The following is a 24,504-nucleotide window of genomic DNA, read 5'->3' on the forward strand; positions in this document are numbered from 1 at the left end:
GGATGCAGATCCTGGATGTGGGTTAGTAGGCTGCCGATTGGAACAGCCAGAGCAGCTGCCATAATGAAGACATTTTGCTTAGTTCCATCTTCACAGTGTGACTGCAGAGCAGCAATGCAAATGGTCAAACATGTGGCGGAGGTGTGCTCAATTAGATGATTAGAGGGTGGAAGGCAATACCTTGCTACCCTCAATGATGCAGCAGTTAGATGGCTGAACAATCTAGATATTGTGATGTGTACGAAAGAAGAAGCTTAAGGATGCCAAAGAGGAACTAACAAGCCAGTGTGGGCATGGACATTCATTCCCAGCGGCATCTTGCTTTTACATGTGCAAACAGGATTAGATGTGTTTCCAGAGAACTGTAACAAAACTACAGTATAACCGTTTATTTCGAATGTTCCCTCTCTGACACATTAGCTAGTTGATTATATTTATCATCAGTATACCCTAGTAATTCTAATTAAAACCCAAACCAAACAATAGCTGGAAATATATACTACACTCTGTAGTGCAACACTGCAGTACAGGACTTTAAAGGGTCACCTGGGGAATGTCTGCACAGTGCAACAAAACGCCCATGGCTCGCCCATGTCCGCTGAATCAGGCTCGCAGGGCTCGGGCGAAGGGGCTATAAAACTGCAGTGTAGACATTCAGGCTTGACATACCCTTGGGAAAAAAGGTCAGTTATACGATGTTGGTTACTATTAACCTAGGGGAGGGATAGCTCAGTGGTTTGAGCGTTGGCCTGCTAAACCTAGGGTTGTGAGTTCAATCCTTGAGGGGGCCACTTAGGGGTCTGGGGCAAAAATCAGTACTTGGTCCTACTAGTGAAGGAAAGGGGCTGAACTCAATGACCTTCAGGGTCCCTTCCAGCTCTATGAGATCTGTCTATATATATATATATATAACCCACCTTTTCCTACTCCAGATCATTTAACACCAAGGGCCATATTCATCACTGGTGTAATTTCATTGATAAGGTGTATGTGAGGGGAATCAGCTATTACACCTGGGTCTTCCCAACCCCATTCATTGTTTTTCCTGCTACACTCCTCTTCTGTCCCCTGGTATATAAGTTACATTTTTGTCGCAGTATCAGAGGGGTAGCCGTGTTAGTCTGAATCTGTAAAAAGCAACAGAGGGTCCTGTGGCACCTTTAAGACTAACAGAAGTATTGAAGCATAAGCTTTCGTGGGTGAATGTCCACTTCATCAGACGTCTGATGAAGTGGGCATTCACCCACGAAAGCTTATCCTCCAATACTTCTGTTAGTCTTAAAGGTGCCACAGGACCCTCTGTTGATTTTTGTCGCACACTCACTGAATGGCATTGGGGTGCAAGTGGTAGTGGGGACCCATGGATAAGACACTGGTCTGGAAATTAGGAGAGCCAGGGTCTGTTCTTGCCTCTGCTACTGAGCTTCTTTGTGAATTTAGGTAAGGCCTCAGCTTCCCTGTCTAAAAATGTGGATAACGAATGATGCTCAACTTTGGGTTCACTTTGAGATGGATGGATGAACAGAGCACAGTACTGTATAAGACTGAAGTATTATTACTTTAACCCTCTTACACCTCATGTGTAAATTAATATACACCACTGCTTCTGTGACTGCTGAATTCAATGCCATAGCTCAATGCTATACTCCATTACAAAGATTCAAATACAGTCATTCCACTGACCTCAACAGAATGACTTTAAACCAGTCTCAAAGCAGAATTTGGCTCCCTGAATCTAATCAAAAGGCGTGTGCTGCATTAGAACACTTGTGTAGACCTTAAAGACCTCAGAAAGTGCTGGAGTTCCTGCCCCCCCCCCCCAGTATTTGGTAGAAATCAGACCATAGATTTCAGTCTTCTTGTTATTAATACATTTATAAACCATAAAGGGGGTTACAAGATTGATGGATGAGCAGCATAAGGCTTGGAGACGGCAAAGCACCAGGTAACTACTAGGTGTTAGGAGTCTAGTCATTATGCAGCGAATCCAATATTTTAAGCCCTTTCTTTTCTATTTTCTTTCATTGACATTGACACGCACTGAGATAAGCCAGAGGGTCGCATGAAATGCTGAAGCCGCCCTGAAATCCCGAGAGGCAAAGCAGTGGGAGAGCTTTCTACCAGCCAGAGGATTGTGGGCACTGTGCGGATCGGCCAGCTCTCCGTACAGCAAGGGAGGCTCAGAAAGTCCTGGGGAAGGCACCGAGCCTTGCAGCTGAAGCCAGGGCTGTCTCCGGGGGCATCCCCCCTCACTCAGCCCCGGGCAGTGGCAGCTGGAGGCGGGGAGCTGCAGCACACGCAGCCCAGTGCGGGGGGAAGGTGCTGGCAGCCCAGAGGCGGCCTGAGAGCAGCTGATGGATTCGGACGAGCCAGGCAGGAGCTAAAGACACCTCCCAAGGTAAAGAAACTTCGCTCCTTTGTCAGCGCGGCGCTTCCCCCTCCGCTGCGTCCCGGCCGCCAGCTGTGGCGCCGCCTTTGTCTCCAGCACAATCTCTCCTGGAGTCCGGGGCTCGGACGGGGCGGGGGGGACAAAAGAGCCCAAGGGCTCCATCAGCATCTCTGCCCCTCCGGCCGGAGAGCGCCCGGGGACCTGATCGCCCTTCCCGGGACGGCCCAGCCCCAGAGCTGCAGTTTGGGGGCGAGATCAGGCACGGTTAGGATAATAGCAGCTGCTGAGCCGAGCCGAGCCGAGCCGGGCCAAGCAGCCCCGTGCTTGACTAGGCAGTTAGACGCCAGCTGTTTGCTGCAGGCAGTTCTGCCATCTATTGTTACAGCGGCTGGGGGGGGGGAGGGGAGTAAATATCTGCCCCACCCCCACCACAGCTGGAAACAACAGCCGGCTGGGGCAGCCAGGAAAAGCGATTGCCGACAGCTGCAAGCCACAAGGCGCAGCTCTCCCTTTGAAATGGCCGGGAACTGGCTGGAGTCGGCTGGGCCGGGGGCTTTTGCTGAGCCAGGGTGGTTTGTTTCCCGGGGAGATTCTCCCTTTGTGACATCGGGTTACTCCTCGCCCCAGGACTGTCTAGTGCTTGTACTCCAAGGAAGCCAGGCTAGCTGGGGGAGACTCATCTTCTGAGCGGAACCGGCCAGGAACGTGAACTCTTACAAATACTTTGCTTATCATCCTCCATGTGGGAGTCATTCAGGCTGGGGAGGCCACAAAAACGAACCTATCAATAGCAGGGGGAGAGAAGAGAAGGAAAAACCCCGCTAAATGCCCCCCCCTCCCCCGACTGTTTGTGACATTCATTGCAAGTTCTTGGGGCAGAGAATGGGCTTGATTTTCCACTCACCCTGGTTTTATCCCATTAGGTTCAGTGGAGTTACTCCCCCATTTACACAGCGAATCAAGCACTGTATAATACCATAGAACAGCAGTTCTCAACTGGGGGGGGCATAGCCCCCCATTTCAGGGGTGCCACAAGCCCTGAGGCCCAGCACCCACAGGGTACTAGCCAGGAGCCCTGAGCCCCAGTGCCCAGAGGGGCAGAAGCCCTGAGCTGCTAATGCCAGGAGCCCAGAGCCCCGCAGGGCTAAAACCTGGAGCTCCGAGCCCCTCTGCCCCGCAGGGCTAAAGCTGAGAGCCCTGAGCATTGGTGTCCTGTGGGGCACAAACCCCAAACTCTGGCACCTGGTGCTGCAGAAGCCCCAAGTCCCCCAGTCTAATGGGGCTAACGAAGCTCTGGACCTCCAACCCCATGGAGAAGAAGCCCTGAGGCTCTCCCCCTCCTGCGATTGAAGCTCAGAGACTGGAGCCCCCCCTGCACCTGGATCCAGGAACCCTGTCTCTATGCCTCCCCCAGCCCTGGAATGTTTATAGCATGTTGCGGGGCCCTCAGAAAGAAAAACATTGAGAACCCCTGGGGTAGAACATCCAGAACAGTATGAGCACTAAACAAATCAACACTAGTAACATTTGCAAAGAGTAAAGAAAACTACATAGATTATAAAAGTGCCATCTCAGGTTAAAATATATACATTTAAAAGGGAAATATCTCCCCTGGCCTGTGTGCCCAGTAAAAATAGTTTAAAATTTAATTTGTTTTTGATGTTTTTTCCTGATTCCTTTTTAAAATTTCATTCATCTTGGAAAAGGAAAATAGACTAGACATTTTCATTTTTGTTTCTAGTCAATTTCACTTTCAGGTTCTCATGCACCAGCACAGTGCTGCAGTGTTTGGGTTGCAAACAAATTAATGAAAAATGTTGCTATTGCTATTTTCAAAATGACAAAACCTTGTTTGGCTTAATTACCTGACAGTGTCAGGTCATTACACGGGGGCTCAGGTTCCCAGCTTTAGTCCTGCAGGGTGGTGGGGCTTGGAGCTTCTGCCCCATCAGGTGCTGGGGCTCAGGACTCCCAACTTTAGCCCTGCAGGGTATGTGTGGGGGGGCTTGACCTTTCTGCCCCGTGGGGCACCAGGGCTTCAGGCTTTAGCCCCGTGGGGTACTGGGGCTCATGGTATCTGCACAATTTAAGATTCCATCCCTAAACCTCTCTCATGGGTACTCAGGATGTAATACACCCCTACCCATCCTCATAGGTACTCAGAGTGTAACTTTACCCGGGCTCTACCTCTCTGTGGGCTCTGGACTTTAGTCTCGTGGGGCCTGGGGCTCCAGACTCCCAGCTTTGGGGCTTCAGGCTCCCAGCAGGGCACTGGAGCTCAGGATTTCAGCCCCACGGAGGTCTGGGGCTCCGGGCTCCCACCGTTATCCCCGCATGGTGCCGGAGTTCAGGGCTTCTGCTCCATGGGGCGCTGGGGCTCCTAGCTTCTGCCCTGCAGGGCACTGGGGCTTGGAGCTCACGGCTCATGGACCTACTTCTGTGTCACTATGCAATACTTATGCCCAGGGTGGTGGGTTTTTGTTTTGTTTTGTTTTTTTGTAGTAAAGTGAGAACAGTGCAATTTCTCTCATCACAAGATTTATTACATTTTCTCACTGGTAATAGGTCTCAAATCGCAGCCCTGCCAGGAGCTGGTGAGCCCAGTGGTAAATTGCCTTCTTATAAACAAGACTTTCAATTTGTGACCTGTTACAGCACTAAGGCAAAATTTATACAGGTCTGATTGCCAAATTATACAATCTCACATACACTGGTGTAAACCTGCAGTACTCCACTGAAGTCACTTGAGTCACAAAGTGTAAACTGGTGTAAGTGAAATCAGATTCAGTCCCTCGTACTGTAGTGGATATCATTCAGTGCCACTGTAACCCATGCCTGTTTGGTGTGGTGTTCTGTCCCCCTCTAGAGGCACTTAGACCCAGGGCCGCCCAGAGGGGGGGGCAAGTGGGGCAATTTGCCCCAGGCCCCTGGCCCCGGAGGGGCCCCCACGAGAATATAGTATTCTATAATATTGCAACTTTTTTTTATGGAAGGGGCCCCTGAAATTGCTTTGCCCCCAGGCCCCCTGAATCCTCTGGGCAGCCCTGCTTAGACCATCTAGAGATTCAGAGGGTAGCCATGTTAGTCTGTATCCACAAAAACAACGAGGAGTCCGGTGGCACCTAAAGACTAACAGATTTATTTGGGCATAAGCTTTTGTGAGTAAAAAACCCACTTCTTAAAATGCATGGAGTGAAAATTACATAAATATTTATGCCTGCATCTCCTCATTGTTTTTATCTAGAGATTGATGTGTCTGCTATAGCCTTGGCTAATAGGCAGGTAGTTTTTAGCTCATGAAATTCAGGCTGATGCATTTAGCTCCAAAGATCTCAGGTTCAATGCTGCCCCCTGACAACTGGGATCTGTCAGCGATACCCCATCTCTCTGCCAGGCCAATTGGTAGTTATAGTGGTATCTGGACATTAGAAATAAAATGTACAAACAGTGTTGCAACACCAGAGCAGACCGCTGTTTGATCCATTCTGTTGTGATGCCTCCAGAAATAGGGAATACATGCTGTATTAGAAGAAGGTGGAAGTGCTCGCAGTAGAGATCAGGTGTTGTAATATAGATACTCTGACTACATGGGACTTGATTCACCTCCACAAAAGGAATTGGGGGGCAGGGGACCTTGGGCTTGTAAGCTTTTCAGAGCACGCATTTTCTTTTACTACATAGTGCCTAGCACAATGGAACCCTGATCTCAGTTAGGGTTTCTAGGCCCCACTATAATAAAAATAAATAATAGAGCCCGTATGTTGCAAAATTATTCCATTTTGCTCTGTGATCCTTCCTTCAATAAAGTCAGCAAACATACACCGCCAGATTTAAAAAAACAAAAAACAAAAAACAGCATCACACTGGGAACTGCTGAGTGCTCATATGGAAGTCAAGCACTTTTAAAATTTGGTCCACGAGTGGGTACTTAAAATATGGCCCATAGAGTCTAATGCTAGTATGTACATTTGAGGACAGAAATATAATATAACAGACTCTGCTTTCCCAGAAATGGTTGCATCTGACTGATGGGTCGTTTGATCCCTGCATATTGTTTAATTTACAAAATACACCGGGATCCTACAAGATGCATGATGTTATATTAATAAAGCTCATTCACTCAATCTTTACCACTAAGCTACTAGTTCAGGTCATGCTCCTGGAACAAGCCCACCAAATATTTTTCAAGTAACATTTTATTTCAAAGCATTATGGCCAAATCCATGTTTGCTAGGACTGCAGGGAAGGCTTTGGGAAATCACCAGGGATGAATTTGGCCTGACAAGTTCCAAGTGGACATTTTGTGTTAATGTTTTTTCCCCACTGAGCGCACCATATGACGGCATAGTTGCTATGACACTTCATTGTTCTTGAACAGCACGATACAGATTTCAGCAAATACTGTATAACTTTTAAACTCTCAGTTAAACATGGCAGCTGATATCTTTAACCTAGACTGTGAACTTGTCCACATTTTGGGTACATGATGGAGAAGTGCAATCAGTTCTGTACTGGACTGAATGCAGTTAATGAATCAGAAAAGTGTGCACATCTTCTGAAAAGGCAATCTGTAAACTGCAGTGTAAAGTGAATGTTGCACATATTTCTGAATGAATTAGGCCATTAATCAGTGTAATAATGTGCAAGACCAACTAGAGTCCGTGAGCCTCATTCTGATCTGACACCAATTTTAAACCACTGTAATTCCATTGGCTTCAATGGAGGTTCTTCTGATTTACACCACTATGAGAGCAGAATCAGGTTCAAAAATTGCCATAGATGAACGACAAGGTGCGTGCTGATGATCTCCTTATAAAAAGGACAAAGTCTACATTCCATGAAAGCACCAGAAGCCATTTCCTTAGCCAGTGGAATGTCAGGCCATACAACACATGACTGAGATGTCCTTGGACATACGCTACAAGCCCAGCTGTGCAATAATAAAAATACCAGTACAAGGAGAAAAAAATAATTTTGCCCATTTTAAATACACTAAATACGTTGCTTTTTATTTTATCAACTTTGAATGTAAGACTGCAAGGTGGCTTTGGGGATGGAAGACTGCCAAATCCTAGTCCCTTGGATGTCAACGAGAGCTTTGCCATCAGCTCAGCAAGTTCAGGACTCGTCCCTGTAGTGACCGCCCTGCTTTTGTATCTGTCAGCCCAAAGAGATGGTAAAGGGGCAAAAATGGAAGTAAGAAATAATTGTGACACGCCTCTGGTAAATAGGGGATTTATTTGGGGGGAAAAAATCTCATTTTGTAAAATTGGCAGAATCCATAAACTTTTCAAAACTCTAGGAATCAGTGCCAAATGGCTCATTGCAGAAATGCTGCTATATAGTCATGGGGAGGCAGGTAGCCCTGTGGGCTGGCACTGTTAGCCTTTATACAGAAGTCACTATTTAGTTGTTGATATACAGTGTGGGCATGTCTACACTTACCTCCGGAGTGATCGATCCAGTGGGGGTCGATTTATCATGTCTAGTGAAGACGCGATAAATCGACCGCCGATCGCTCTCCCGTCAACTCCAGTACTCCAGCGGAGCGAGAAGTGTAGGTGGAGTCGACCTACCACAGTGAAGACACCGTGGTAAGTAGATCGAAGTACGTCGACTTCAGCTACGTTATTCACGTAGCTGAAGTTGCATAACTTAGATCGATTCCCCCCCAAGTGTAGACCAGGCCTAAGACTTAGAACAAACACTGTATAAACATTAGCTAATGAATCTTCGCAATATCCCTGGGAAGCACAATAGGGAAGTACTCTCAGCCACCTCTTAGAAAGGGAAACTGAAGCAGAGTAGTTAGGTGAGTTGCCCACAGCCAAACAGGCAGTCAGTGTCAGGACTAGTATTAGAATTCCTGGCTCTTATGCCTGTCCTGAGATAACTTTTCAGACTACACTTGTTATATGCTTATCAATCCTAGATTCCTTTCTGTAGCTAGATGTAATTTTTCTAAAGCTCAACATCTGTGTTGTAAGCAGAAGGATCTGACATTTCTGTCACAATTTCTCATGGGTTTACATAACTCACCTTGTTACGCAAGTCCCATCAAAACACAAAAAGCCTGAATTGTGATGCCTCTTATTTGCTTGTCTGGCCCATTTGATATCTCAGCTAACAGGTGAAAACATGCATCTGCTCTTATTCTCCATCTGATTCAGCTCCCTTTTCCCTGAACTGTATGGCAGAGTGGATGGGTGCAAGTAGTAAAACCTCCTGTATGGTCAGTAATTTGTGAGAACTCAGTGCTGCAGAGTCATTCTTGCCTTCTTCGCTGCAGGAGGAAGAAAGGGTAGTGAGCCTTTCAGGATGCTCAGAGGTTGTATTATAAAACTACACTACCACTACAAAAAATAAAGCTTAAAGCAAAAGTGTCCACCTGGTACCTTAAAAAGAGCTACAATTCCCCTCCAGGATGCGGGTCACAACTGAGTTAAAATCCCAGCAGGAAGGTGAGCACCCATCATTCACTAAGCTAGGATAGTTGTGAGCATGGCTGACTAGAGAAGTTTGCACACCTCCTTGCCAGTCTTAGGCCTGGTCTACACTAACCCCCCAAGTCGAAGTAAGGTACGCAACTTCAGCTACGTGAATAACGTAGCTGAAGTCGACATACCTTACTTCGAACTTACCGCGGTTCAGACGCGGTCCACACGCGGCAGGCAGGCTCCCCGTCGACTCCGCGGTACTCCTCTCGCCGAGCTGGAGTACCGCAGTCGACGGCGAGCACTTCCTGGTTCGACTTATCGCGTCCAGACCAGACGCGATAAGTCGAACCCAGAACTTCGATCCCCAGCCGCCAAACTAGCGGCTGGGTGTAGACCAGCCCTTATTCTTGTGAGCAGTCAGAGGCCTGCCTGCTTGTGGCTAAATCCTGCTCTCAGTTACACTGGTGAAAAAGCTGGAGTAAATGAAGTTACACCTGCTTTACAATGGTGTAACAGAGCAGAACCTGAGCTTTGCAGAGCAGGATTCCTGCCACTTTCACCCTGCTGCCTACTCACAACTGAGGAGCTGCCCTTATTTCTAAAACCTTCTCGCATTAAATTACCTGTTGTGTGTGTCTCCATGATTCTAACGTTATCACATATCACAATTTGGGAAAAACATTAGATGTAACTGAGGCTGGAGTTAGGTCCTAGGTTTTTACAGGGCTATGAAAATAGTTAGGTTCCATCTACACAGACAAGACCAAACAGATCCATCAGAGCTGGGAGAATGATCACATTCTAACACAGACCTCCAACATTGCAAAATTTGCTATGTGTGCAAGCTTTTATATAGGCAAGTGGTATGGACTGTGAGCAGAGGGTTTACACAGTGAGCCACGTCCTGTTCTTTTCACCTCATGCAACTGTGGAATAAAGTGGAACACATTGGATATTGCACATCGATGGAGGTTCAAAAGCCCCCCAAAATTCGGTTGTTCTGCACAAAAGGATCCTTTATAATCATTAGCTGCGGTGATGGGCACTGCTAATGGCCAGTGAGCTGGGAACCCTTATTTAATCACAGAGTATGTCTATATTACAGAGGCTATACCAGCAGAGCCCCGTAATGTAGACAGAGCCTATGCAGACAGAAGGGGTTTTTCTGTAGATGCAGAAACATCACATCCTCGAACGACATTAGCTACCCTGATGGAAGCACTCTTCTGTCGACACAGCTGCACCTACTCTGGGGGTTATTTCGGCGTAGCTATGCAGATATGACTTTCAAGTGCAGACCAGCCCACAGGAAGAATGAAGGGGCTGTTCCCTGAGGGTCTGAGCACAGTACCTTGCTGTCTCTCCCTCACGCCCAACTGCTGAGGATGTCCAAGGGCAGATCTACACTGAAAAGTCTGACGTAGCTACACTGATATGATCCCCAGCGTAGATGCAGCTATATCAATAGAAGAGTGCTTTGTTCTGGGATGCAGTGGTACTATGCCAATAGAAAACCCCCCTCTGTCAGTGCAGGCTGCATCTACACTCTTGCTATGCCAGCGTAGCTGTGCCAACATAGAGTTTCCTTAGTGTAGACAGACCCGCAAGCTATTAAAGGTCAGAGAGCTGGAGGGAACTGAAATGGGCATTAACTCCTGTGGCAGACGGGAGAAGGCAGGGGTGATAGGGTTGTTAAAAAAGTAAAAGAAATAGCGGTCCAGGGAATCATCAAAAGGGCTTCACTCCACCCATGCAGCTTAGCGAAGAGCGTACATCTTCCTAGTTTCTGCCTGTCTTCTACCTGCAATTAATCCTTGGGCCTCTTTTGCCAGGGGGTAGTGTAAGTAGTTCTTGGTGTCCCAAGTGCCTCCCTCCGCCTCTTCTCTTCCCATTGCCTGGGCTCCCTGTCCTCCAAAGTCTCTCTGCAGCAAGCTTGCCCCCCAAGCAAAGGTGTGGGCTATCTGTCAAGTTCCATGCCCAGAGCTGGGGCACACAGGAGGGTCTGTGTGAGAATCACACCAGCTCCCTGACCACTGCTACTGCCTGAGAAAAAAAACTTAGTTGCCCTATACACAGCAAATGAGACAGCAGAGAGAGAGCAGGTGAGACACAGAGTGGGAGATTTTCAAAGGCTCAGAGGGGAGTTAGGTGTCCAGCATCCACTGGGTGTCTGTTGTTTCTTAAGAAATTAGACACTGCTCCAAGACTTCTTTCCATCCCTCAAGGTGGGCCATCAGGCTCTTTCCAAATCAACTCAGGCAAAAGTGGCTCTCCCTTCAGGGTGTATCTTAGATTCACCTCCTTCCTGTTTAACAGCAGCTACAGACTCCATTCCACCACAAACTCCAGCACAACCCCTGATCCTGTGTTCTTACCTGAGCATGGAAACCTCCTCAGAAAGGCCTCGGAGCATTAAGGTCTGGCCAAGTTGCAGACAACCTTGTGTACTTGGAGAAGCCACCAACCTGGTTTCTTTGCAGTGGGTGTGTCAATGATGATGGTGGTGGTTGTACTGAGATGGTGCTAGGCCCAGTCTCCAAAGCCTGCATGATGAGGATCTTTGTTCCAGCATGTACAGTAACTAGAAAAACAGAGGCAAGTAGTCAGAAGAGATGAAGAATAACCTGGCGCTTCTAGCTTCATTGTATTGCCATGTCTGAATGTTCAAAAACCATGAGTCAGGCTTCCAAAAACTCATGAGATTGGCTTAATAATAATGAAATATTAGCATTAGGTTATTTTTATTTGCCTTCTGGTTTTGAATTATTTAGGTTCACATGTTCAAACTTTTTTCTGCAACCGTGAGATTCATATAGTCACATGAAGCCAGGAGCTGGGACTTTAAGGAATACACCACATATTGCCCGATTCAATAAAAATTACAAGAATTGCCAACCCTGCTTTTATAACACTACCTGATTCATGGCCAGAAGAGACTAGCGGTCACTTGTCAAAGAGGTTTTAGAGGAAGAGTCTGAATGATTTTTTCTTACCCTGGCAAGTCATAAAAGGGAAGTCTCTAGATAGGATGTGTCTTGCCTTGAACTTGTCTTTTTAATGGAAATGTTGACAGAGCATTAACTATATTTAACAAACAGCAATAAGCAGTTTTAGTAAAATTAATATCTGCATAACTTTTACTGCCATCTCATTAAATGGCTATTTAAACACCTAAAGATTCCTTGAGAGTTTGACACATTATTTTGAAAACAATTCCTTTAATTGATTAAGTAATTTTGGGGTAGTTACTCAGCAGCCAGATTTGTCTGAGTTAAATTTGCCAAGTCATTATCTCTTGTCAGGGCCGGCGCTTCCATTTAGGCGACCTAGGCGGTCACCTAGGGCACCAGGATTTGGGAGGAGGCGGCATTTTGGCGGCAATTCTGCGGCGGGTCCTTCACTCGCTCCGGGATCCGCCACCGAAGTGCCCCGAAGACCGGGAGCGCAGAAGGACCCCCCCCCCGCCGCAGAATTGCCAACGACGACTGGGAGCGCGGAAGGACCCCCGCCTAGGGCGCCACAAACCCTGGCGCCGCTCCTGTCTCTTGTGCATACACCTACTGAAGCCACATTTATTGGGGTCTAATAGTCATCTGGTGTTCAACACAGTTGGCTACTAATCTAATGGTTCTGCGAGTCCTTGACTCTAGGTCCTTTAGTCTGCCGGAGCTGCACTTGACTGAGGATCTCAAGGAGCCTTTACTGCCACATTTGTTCTCTCCAATTCTTGAGGCTCCTAGGACAGTTCAGATGCCTGAGTGAGACAGACGAACCTCAGGGAAGCCTCAAGCGATGAAGCTGTGCCCTCTTGCACCAGGGCTGAATTTGGCCTATTTGGACAAGTAGCCCACTTTCCCTGACTGTGCGGGTATGTTCCCTGCTTAGGGTGACCAGATGTCCCGATTTTATAGGGAGAGTCCTGATTTTTGGGTCTTTTTCTTATATAGGCTCCTATTACCCCCCCACACCCCCTGTCCCGATTTTTCACACTTGCTGTCTGGTCACCCTATCCCTGCTGTACATTCCCTAATACAGTCAGCCTAATTTTAAACATGGCAATGAAGTGGAATGAAGATTAATCAATGGACTAACTGAGCTCACTGTCAGAAAGCTCAGCCTAATGTTTCCCTTTCTTAATTTCATTCCATCACTCTTGGTTATACCTTTATAATGAACTCCCAGATCTCCCTGGAGTTCACACCCTTCAAATATTAATTAGATCATTTCTTTCAATGTCTAAAGGATGTTACATAGCAGGTGCCCCCATCCCATGGTCTGGCACTGGTGGTGAGAGGAGCTTACAATGTCAATATTGCAGAGTGATTAATGTGATGTATTGAAAACGGTGTTAAAGTTACAAGCTATCACTTTAAGCTGACAGGTGTTTCCTGGCCCTGCTTGTGTGCTGGGGGCTCTGTAGGGAAGCATGCAGGCTGAATATTCAGGAGCAGTCAACCTGCAAAAAGCCATCCTAGAGCAAGGTAGGTTGAGCTGTGGCTCGCTGCCTTAGGGAGCAGCCTGCTTTGTCTCTCCGTTTTTGGTTCTTGTGTATTAGGTTCTGGATTTTACAAACTCAAGCAGTGTTACGTTGCAACCTTCCAGAACAAGTATTTTATGTTTATCTAACTTCTGTGTTTATGCCATGAACACAATAAATAGTGAACCGCTCATCTGTAAACACCCACCCTACCCCCACGCTTCAGATAAAACATATCCCCAGACAGCCTGTCCCTAGGGTATGGCCACACGGCAATTAAAAACCCACAGCTGGCCCATGCTGCTCACGCCACAGGGCTATTTAACTGCAGTGTAGATGTTTGGGCTCAGTCTGCAGCCTGGGCTCAGCCTGAGCCCAAATGTATATGTCTCTAGATAGGATGTGTCTTGCCTTGAACTTGTTAAATTAAACAGCCCCGGAGCCTGAGCCCTGCGAGCCCAAGTCAGCTGGCACTGGCCAGCCCCGGGTTTTTAATGGCAGCGTAGACATACCCTGAGTGCTCGGGAGAAAAAGATGAGCTCATAGTATGTATAGAAAGTTAACAAGGCGCTAGTGCACTAAGGGGGCAAGGGAATGACAGTTGAGGGGCCTTCAGTCAGAAGCTCCCACCCATTCGTAACTAGGGAAGTCCAGCTCAGACCTCTTCACTGGTTGCAACTGTGGATATGTGGCTCATAGAGAGAGGGGCAGTATCTGATGTAATCAGATCCCAAACCCTTTCAAGATTAAATTCACAGGCAACCAGCAACTCCTAAAGCACTGATGCCCTCGCTCTCATTGTGAAAGCCCACCGACTTAGGCTGAAATTCACTCCGTGCAGAGGTCTAGCACAAGGAGTATGTACCAATTCAATCCTTAAAATTGGGCGTGACTTAACCAGTGCATAGCTCTTGGGCTGGTCCCCTGCACAGGGGTGAATTTCAGCCTAAGTGAGGGGCTACATTATGTACCAGCTTCAGTTTCCAAGCAGTTTCAAGACTTTATCCCCTCTGTCATATCTAGACATATTTAACGCTTTATTTTTTTTCTTGAAAGCCATTCCTGCCAGCCACACAAGTACTTTTGTCATTCTTCCAATTGGCCACTGTCTTTCTGATAGTGAGTTTCTGCCTCCCTCTGAATGTGCGCTTTGGATTAACATTACCCAGCTTGCATGTTCTCAAATTGAATCTCATTTGTTATTCTCTGTCTACATTTCTCATCTCCCTATGGGCTTGATCCAAAGCCCACTGAAGTCTACAGGAAACTTTCCACTGACTTCAATGGACTTTGGCTCATGTCCTGTATTCTCTTTTTCCACTGGTGTTTGCAGCTCCTTCCAATTTAGTATCATCTGCAAGTTCCATTAATGTGCAGTTTGTACCCTATAATATTAGTGAAGACATTAAGTAAAAGTGACCTAACACAGATTCCCCTGTGGTTCTGCAGTAGATATCACCTCCTAAGATGATATTTTGCTATCTAGCATTAATTACCCTTTGTTATGGCTCCTTCTTTCTCAGTCACAGTGTTCATATCCAAGCTGATTTGACACAATTTTGAGAGTAAGCTTCCATGAGGTATTATATCAAATATAACTAAAATTTAAATATACTGCATCTACTGCTCAACCTCCATCCACTAATTTTGTAATTTTTTCTTTTAAAAAACTAGTTACGTTTGCTCCCCAAGATCTATATATCTATTTGACGTCAAGAAAATGATGTATACAATAGGTTAACACAGGGGGAGTAGATCATACCATCACTCTTTGCTTAAAGCCTGACTGCAAAGGTTTTCCTTGTTATCTACTATAACTATAGACCAGTAACATGCTCTTAAAATGAGAAGAAAAAGCATTCTAAATGGATCAGCATAATAATATTTGCACTTACATAGCACCTTTCATGCAAGGATCTCAAAGCACTTTACAAACATCAATCCATCCTCAAAACATCCTTATGGAGGAAACATTGTTATAGCCACTTTGCAGATGGCTAAACAGAGGCACAGAGAAAAGAGGGGCCTGATTTTCATTGGGACTGAGCACCAGAGTTCCCATTGTTGAAAATCTGGCTGGAAGTGATTTGTCCAAGGTCTTGGCAAGTTAGTAAAGCCATTGGGAATTGAACCAAGGAATTCCGAGTTCTACTCCCTTCCTCTAACCTGTGGACAACATTGTCTCACTAAGTACCCAGAGAAGGAAGATAGTGTAATGTACTTGATTCTCATTGCAAATGTTTTTATTCTGTACATGCACTTAGAGAAGAGGACCTTTGCTTTCCTGCACGCCACAGAGCGCCAATGTTATGCTGCTGCAATTTTAAAAGGGAGAATCTGCCTCTGGACCTCCCTGAAGTTACCTCATTCTTTTAGGAAGCTAATCTCCCCAGACCTTCTTGCAGCGAAAGTTGTGCTGTGTATCGTATTAGTTGGGCCCAGATATGGCTGACACAAACACATGCTTAATCTACTACCCCGAGTAATCCCATTGATTTCAATAGGGCTATACATGGTAGTAAAGTTAGACACATTTATGAGTATTTGCAAGATCAGGGCCTTAGATTGTTGTAAGCTTCTTGGACTAGGGGATCCCCTCATCTCACCTGTTTTGTAAAGTGCTGTGTAATAATAATGACAGTGAGGACTTACTGATAGGTGAACCAGGAGAGATTTTCCAGTCTTTAAGTCTCACTTCATCAAAAAATCCTGCCACACAAGCCACATATGTTTTAACCAGGCCATTTTCTACTTAATCACACTAAAATTTCAAGCCTTTTCTTCTCTCTCTCTCTACCTGTTCTTGCCCATTCCCAGACTGCATGTTGTTTTATATTTTGGATCATCTGAGCCCATCACTACATAGCTGACTTCTCTCTTGCTCTGCTGCACCTAACAGATTGAAAACACATTATTTTTCTTCCTGTGTATCCAAACAGAATTGAAAATACGTGTAACAAATATTCCCTGTGAGGCCATATTTGTTCATGGTATGTCCACTTGTAACAATAGCTCTGCTGGGCTATTGTGTAATCAAGCAGACCGCCTGGATAGAGCAGATTTTTGGTAACACTTTAAACAGCAAGGGCTAGATTCCCTGTAGATATTTGGCACAGAGGTGTGCAAATTACATCTCCCTGTGTCAGCCCGGCCCTCTCTTCCCCTAGGGGAAATTCACTATGAGGGAGAACAGTTGGTGTTGCCACTCCTTGCTCTCCATTAAGCAGGCAGGTTTAACTTACTGATGGGGCTCCTTTGGAGGACTTCCAGTGGGTGTGTTGAATCAGCATAACTCCTGACCACTCCTTTCTCCAGCCATTTCCTGGGCCCCCTAGGATTCCTTGGCAAAGGAAAAGTTGCAGTGGCTTTCTGCCACCACAAATTCCCTCCCCCTCCCCCCCGCCCCGACCTTTCATTGCCATCCCCTGCCACTGAATCCAGCTGTAAAGGTCCCATCACTTACTTCAAAGCCTTGAAATATTTGATTTTGCCGCTTTCTTTTCCCTTCTCCAATATGGGGTAGGAAAAGCTAAGAACTGTGGGCTTAACCCAACAAGCTGTGCAAGCTCACTAACACAAAAGAGAGCATTCAGGACTGAGAATTAAATTTGCTCCGGTGCCACCTTAACCCATGTAGCTGCCACATATATGGACAGATGATCTAAGATCTTCTAGTGCTCCATAGCACTGTTTGGGATAAATCTGCAGAACAGCTCACTGGATAATTTCTCCCATCTATCTATCCTGTCAGTGTCTCTCTTTAACATCAGCTATTTATATCTCATGCCGCCACAGTCTCCCTATGCAGACATATTCATGGCCAATACAAGAAAAATCCTCACTTCCCCTTAGCGTTTGCATTACTATGCGTCCCTAATAACCAGCACTCTTCATCAAAGCACTGTCTCCTGAAGATAGGAGCAGGGCCGGCTCCAGGCACCAGCCGACCAAGCCCATGCTTGGGGCGGCACCTGGAGGGGGGCGGCGCTCCGGCCGGGGAGAGCGGGGCCGCGGCCGGGCTCTCTGCCCTCCTCCCGGCGCTCCGGCCGGCCGGGAGAGCGGGGCCGCGGCCGAGCTCTCCGCCCTCCCTCCGGCGCTCCGGCCGGCCGGGGAGAGCGGGGCCCTGGCCGGGCTCGCCGCCCTACTCCCGGTGCTCCGGCTGGCTGGGGAGAGCGGGGCCGCGGCCGGGCTCGCCGCCCTACCCCCGGCGCTCCGGCCGGCTGGGGAGAGCGGGGCCGCGGCCGGGCTCGCCGCCCTCCCCAGTCTGACATTATACTTGGAATTAATTATTTATATAAACATATAGTATAGAAAATATACCATATATAAAGGGCAAATGCATGACTATATACAGAACAGTTATGGAAGAGTATGACTCGCCTCTAGAGCACTCCCTTGTGGCCAGGCCCGAGCCCAGAGTTGCAGGGCCTTCCCCTCAGTTGCCACCACCAAAAGGCCATTTAGGCCTGCTGGTGATCCACCTCTTCTTGGGACTCAGCCCTCCAGCCAGTACATGTATACCCCTGGCCCTTCCTGGTTAACAAAGAGTCCAAACAATAACCCACCAACCTCATGTTGGGCCTTTGGCCCTTACTCCGTGTATCAGAGGATTTCAATAATCCTTACCCCTGGTGACAGGGGAATTTCTACACCACCTTCATCAGCAGGCCAATAAGGAGCTCAGGCCCTCTCTCTCCTCTGGGTTCTGGTCCAGGGCCCCTTTAATAAAAGGCCAAGGCCTGTGTACACAGACTCCCTGGCTGCCTCCCTGGACTACTTCCTACCTTGCCCTATCTTAGGCCTTTCCCACAGCCACTTCCTGGGCATACCATGTACCAGCATCACATTCTCAACGCCTTTTCTCCAGGCTCCTGCAGAGCTTCTTAGTACTTTCTATCATCCAGCTAGCTCTGCTGTAGGGGAGTTTTCTCTACTCCTCTCACAGGGCAGTCCCTGACCCTGAAGGAGTTTCGCCGCTCCCGGCAAGCTTCTCCACCAGCACAGAGAATACTAGGGAGACTCACTTCCCCTGCCTTCCTTTAAAACTGCCTTGGGCTCCCTATTGCAGGCCTGCCTTGCTTCCTTCAAGGAGGCTCTTGTCTGCCATGAGGTCACCTCAGCTTCCTAGATCCAGCCATACCTCTCTCCTGGAATAAGAGCCAGAGATCTGCTCTCCTTCTCAATCAGACCCCAACTGAGCCAGGTTCAGCCCTGTTAGGTATCTCCGGCCAGGCCAGATAACTTCTGCATGTGCAGCAGGTCAGGACTGATTGAACCCAAAAGTTATTAACTCCTCCTTCCTCAGTGTGGGCTTTGCATACCCTATCACAGGATACATGAATACAGCAAACCAGTGGAATCTGACACATCAAACCTGCAGTAATCATTAAATAAGCAAACAGTTAGAAGTTATGTTTGAACACCCGACCACATTAATGAACTGTAAAAGAAAAATACAAGGACTTAACTTTATCACTATGCAACAACATAATGTCATCGTGTGTGCTGATTCAATGATGAAAAGTGTAACAGGTGAAATTTTCAAAGCCATTGAAGTGGCTAGTTTATTTTTAATTAATTGTGCAAACAGTGAACATATCTCACTGCTTGGACAATGCAAATGGACCAGTGAAGTTTCACTTTTGTTTCTGTTTCCAGACAATTTCACTTGCTGGTTCGCATGCAGAAGCGCAATGTTTGGGTTGCAAATGCTTCAGGGGAATGTTTATTTGCCTTGTTTTCTTAAAACTGTATCCAAAATATATTTTTAACATAATGGAATCATTTAATATAAATATTTGCCCTTAGTTTTTGTAATCTTATTTTTTACAAAACTTAAATTTTCAGCCAAATTTGACCTGGCAGCATCTGTAAGATCTGTGTGCAATCACTCTAACCTTCAAAAGTACTATAAATGTTCCATGAATGCCAATAGAATTCAAGGAGTACAATTAGCCCAGTTTTGCTTGGGTAAACTATGACCCAAACATATCTACTTTGCCACTGATAATATCCTGGTCATTTTGTTTGCAATGTTCACTGTTTATTCTATCACTGTCTTTTTAGTTAATTTTGTGGTTATGAAAAGTGCTGGATTGACAGTTCTGGGAAAAGAAGCCCTCTGAATAGGCACAAACCAAGTACAGCATAGTGGGCAGCATTGCAATCTTTCCAACCCTGCCCCAGCAATTCACCTCTAGGGAGGAATACAGTTTCCGCTCTTAAACAATCCTTTGTCTCTCTGCTGAGATGGTCTATTAGCATCAGCTCTAATACCAGTTTGGTGATGTAAATACTTGTGCACAAGGACCTGGATTCAGGCCACAAACTTACTTTACAGAGACCCCTCAGTGTTGATCAGACACGCATAACTTTCAGTCATTTCTGACATGGGATAGATTCAAACCTACCAGTGAAAGGCTCTGTGTTCCATTATCAACCGCCATAGCCAGCACCACCTTCTCTGTTTGCTTAGGGCAAGATCATCATGCAGGGGAACAAGGGAATGTCAGGTGTCCCTAACTCCCTTGTGTGGGCTACACACACTGTGGCTCCCAGCATGGGCCTGCTACTCCCACTCCCCACACAGGTGGGCAGGTGGAAATCTTAACTCTTCTTGTGCCAGCCAGCACAGCTGAGCCAGGGAAGTGATCTGCTTGCATAGACTAGATTTACCTTCTGGAATAAGAGGAACCAGATTATGAACTGAGAATCACAGTTTGTTCCCTGGTGTGTTGGAGGGGCAGTGCAGCTACACACCTCAGCATAGATTGTTAAATCACAATCCAGCCCTTCATTTCTCTGGCACAGTTTTAAATTCTATCTTTGCAGAGCAGGAAGAGTTTTGGCACTTTTGGGAAGTGGATGAATTTCATAAGCTATGCCCGAAGTGTTATGTAGGGCTTTTGTGATAGGAACCGTGCCCTATCATTGCATGGCACATTAAAAAATGGCAATTTACCATTTAAAAACTACTCGCAAGCTCAATCTCTAATGAAGTTTCAGTTTTCTACAGATCAAAATCTAGAAGACACAATTTTTACTGTGTTAAGGGGCAGCTATTTTCTGGTTTCAGTTCAACAGCTGTGGTAGCCCTGGGCATAAAATATATGAAGCTGAATGACTGCATACTGCAGGGCTTTATGTTAGTTCACAAACTACCATTTACCTATAACTTGAGAAGTGATATTTAACATTGCAAAGATTGGTGAGGAAACAAGCCTTTCACTTGAAATGTTTCCAAATGTACCTCAGAACCTGGAGGTTCATTTGTGCTTGCCTTTTATCTTTGAGACCATTTGATTCCGTCGGTGTTTTATGTTTGTTTGAATTTTATTTTTGCATTGATAAACCCAGTGTAAAATGTTGCATCATTTAGACAAACTGCTTTTTCTCTTGTCGTATTGATCCCTTCCTTTGGTTAGCATAGCACAATGGGAACAGCAATGCTACGAGTTTCCTTTGTTACCACTGTATCCTGCCGCTACTAACAATAAATGCGACAAGAGATGGGTGATCAGAGTTTAAATGTGTCTCCTTTCAATCAGCAGGGCATTCTACAGAGGGCCCTGCTTGTTGTACTAGAAGTCCTCTTTCTGTGCTGCAGTTATCAACTGCTACATGATGACCTGCAATTCATTGAAGTGTAGAATCAATAGAGTGGCGTGTTCAGTAATTACAGAAGGTGCTTTGCTGATTTTCTTGTCCTGTTAAATAGATTCGCTGCCGTATCTTCAGCTCCTCAGAACAGCAGATTGATGGGTGTAACTATAGGACTCTGAGCCACAGACAAAACCATGAATTCTTAAGAGGATATTTCTGATATAACTCATTGCACTATGGTAGGACTGAAGCAGAATTAATTATTAATATTGAAACATGTTGCATTTTCTAATAAAGCTTCTGTCCTTTAATCAAGGGGACTGTTTTTATTTTTTGTTGGGAGAAATGCTGACCAGAATTAATAATGTATTCAAAATTGCTAAGCTGCAGAATGTGAACTGAAGCTCAGAATGAAGGTGTATGTCAGCCAGGAAGAATTTCTTTAATGAGTAACATCAGATGAAATGAGAAATGTGTAGTTAATTATTGACTGACTTTTAAATAATCCTATTTTTGATAAGGCAGATAGGGTCATATGTTGTTCAAAAATTTCCCCAGTAGACTAAACATTTTGCATTTTGTTTTTTATGGGGAGATAATATACACTGTCTACAGAAAAAGTAACTAACTTTAAAGATTGGGTTTTAACTTTCTCCAGAAAGGATGTGTAAGAATTATGTGCTAGCTTGTTATAAAATGAATTCATCTTTTGTTCTGCTCCCTCTGTTTAGTTAAACTAGTATTTGCTTTTTAAGCAAGGTCACTGATCAGCTGACCAACTTCTTTAACAGCTGGAACTCACACATTTGCTGCTCTGAACCTACAAGTATTGACTCGCAGCAGTGAAAAGATACCTTTCTGAATGGGAAAAGCTCTTCTGCTCTGTTTTTTGTAGATGGAAGGATGAGAAGGTAACCTGGCAATGCGCTTTTTTAATGATACTTTTTCTTTCATAATGAAGTGCTAAATGCAATTGCTGCAATGCAGGAGAAAATGACAGCCAGTGGCAAAAAAATAAATAAATGTGATCTATTTAAATAGTTAATGAGATTGTGTTAATATGTCATCTACCAGGCATGAATTATCTCTTTGTTTATAGTCACAGGGATAAATGTTTCTCATTTGTAAAACTGGTGGTAGCAGACTCCTTTCCTAGAGTGAATTTCACCTATCTTAGTCTTGTAATTCAGTTAAAGTTAAAACCTTCAGGAGGATGATCTTAGGTGTTGTTTTTTTATTCTGCTAATGGGGGTCAGAAAATGGAGAGTTAAATCTGACAGTAAAGGATTACTCCTTGAGACTTGGCTTTTTAAAAAGACAATACATTGTCCTTGCAAATGGGGGAACTGAGGGAAGTTGCTGTGTCAAATATTTGACTTTTTTATGTTTATTTCTCTATATGCTCTTGTCTCATAAGAGGTCTTTTTAATGTACATATGAACTCATCCTCCTCAACACTATTCTTTGTAGTAACACTAAAAATCAAAGATGCTTTATATATGCTGAGATACTCTCTGCCTGGGGATTAAAATTGAGTGTTTTCCATTATTGTATGATATAGGGAAAGTCTGCAAATATTAAAATCCGAGGCAGGGTCAATTTAACAAACGTATACATAATGTATTTTCTGTCAGTGTATATTAAAGGCTCATAATGACAGTGTTTGATAAGGTATTTACCAAAGGGGAAGAAAACCTTACAGAATCTTTGAAAACTCTTTCATGAGGGGCTAGATGATTTAGAGGAGGAGAACAGGATACAGACCTAGGGCACTAGTTCAAATCTGTCCCAGGTTGGTAGTAACTGAAGGGCTTTACCAATCTGAAGGCTGTTCAGTGGCATATTCCTGCTTCTAGTACACAAGAATCCACTGCAAATTAGCACTAAGTTGCCGTAGGAGACAAGCACTGAGTGGGGGTGAGCTTGTCGCTCACAGTACAAGACAAGGACTGAGTGGGGATGGAGTAAAAACTAGCTTGTCAGTCGCAGAAATGGCTCCTCTAGAGACCTGAACCAAAGCCCTTTGAAGTCCATGGAATGGGAATCTTTCCATTGACTTCAGTAGGCTATGGATCAGGCCCCAGGTGAAGGCTCAAGCACGCTGATGTTGTGGTGCATGAGCTGTCTTAACCAGGAGAGTTCAGGCCTGTCTTTCAGATGCACTAAATTCTCTAAATTTAAAGTCTAAGGGGCAGATCCTCCTTTTGCACCAGTGTAAATCAGAAGTAGCTCTTCTGCAGTCAGTGGAGTTATATTAGTAGTGTAAGGCAAAGATGAATCAGGAGGACATGTGTGATATGTCTGCAGAATGCGATCCATGGAACTGTGCATAGCTGGGCGGGCTCTTGCAAAGCCTCAGAGCTCCATCCAGAACACTAATGCACATCTGAAAACTGATCACACCAGCTGGCAGCTTTGTCTCCTCACACTCAGGTTTCTCTGAAGTTATGTATGGGAGCATGGATCAAAGTGGTATGTGGGAGTCATTTTTCATTCCATAGTCTCCCATCAGAGACAACATTAGGCTGTGGTGAGACCTTGTTGTACTTTATCATCCTGCCTGCTGTTTGGTTCCTTCTTCAGTAGAAATTAAATATCTTTTTGGTGTTGTCTTATTTGGTTTATTGTTAAAAACAAAAAATGCAGAATCAAATTTGAGACTGTTTGAAGCTCTTGTGAGAGATGACTGGATAATTTGTCCATGTATTCTGATGAAATTCTTCACTCTGATCTAGTTTTCATGATAGCTAGTCATGGAAGAATATTGGTTTGGATACTAGGGGTAATAGGACCCATATTTTTGGCAGTTAGCCATCAAAACCATGTACAAACTACACTGGAGGCACTTGAAGCACGTCTAGAAGCTGGTATGGTACATGCAGAAGTCATTTTATGAGGTTATTTTTAAACAGATTAGGCAAAAGAGAAAAGTAATAATATCAATTTTATGACTGGAAAGTTGGAACTAAGCCAAGTCATAAATGAATCAATTAGGTCCAATTATCTAGATATTAAAAACCTCATATTGATTGGATTTTTTTTCTTTGTAAATGACCTAGAAGAGTGAAATAAAACTGGTCAGATTGTGGCTGGAATCCATAATCACTGTGCAACTGACTGTAATTGGAAAAGTAAAATAAAAACATTGGAGAAAGTGATTAATGTTAATTTTGGCACATGCTGTTTATTCATGAGGAAAAGCAGGAGAAACGGTCTTTCATGTACAAAATGGAGTTAGCCTGGGAATATCTTAGGAGTGTATTGGTTGAAATCTACCATAAACGTGGTTTTGACTGGTTCTGCAGGATTAAGATGGGTAAACAAATTACTAGTCTGCCAGGTGTCTGTGTTACTATTCAGTTATAATTGTGTATAAGGTAGTAACCTTGGGATCATATTAATGTTTTCTTTATAGTAATGTCTTTCGGAAGACTCCATCACACTCAGATGCAGAGTCCACACTTGTTTAATGCAGCAATAAGTTTCTTACCAGTTAGTTGTGATTTCATAAAAATATTTTCATAATTTTAAATGGGCAACACAGCACAGTTTAATCTCATTTTCTCTAGTGTCTTTATTTGAAAGCTCTATAATTTAAG

The 24,504-nt window shown here is 45.1% G+C and overlaps 1 protein-coding gene across 1 annotated transcript in view; it reads left to right on the forward strand.

Annotated features, from left to right (window-relative positions):
- The first annotated feature begins 2,225 nt into the window (after positions 1-2,225).
- The window catches only part of LOC112115968 (KN motif and ankyrin repeat domain-containing protein 4), a 54,134-nt gene continuing 31,855 nt past the window's right edge, over positions 2,226-24,504 (forward strand). The window contains exons 1-3 of the mRNA XM_026655351.1: positions 2,226-2,398; positions 21,021-21,144; positions 21,697-21,816. The gene's annotated coding sequence lies outside the window, so the exon portion shown is untranslated. The remainder of the gene's footprint in view (positions 2,399-21,020; positions 21,145-21,696; positions 21,817-24,504) is intronic.

Source organism: Terrapene carolina, unplaced genomic scaffold, assembly GCF_002925995.2.
Source record: "Terrapene carolina triunguis isolate 2854851 unplaced genomic scaffold, T_m_triunguis-2.0 Scaffold210, whole genome shotgun sequence".
NCBI classification, from domain to species: Eukaryota; Metazoa; Chordata; order Testudines; family Emydidae; genus Terrapene; species Terrapene triunguis.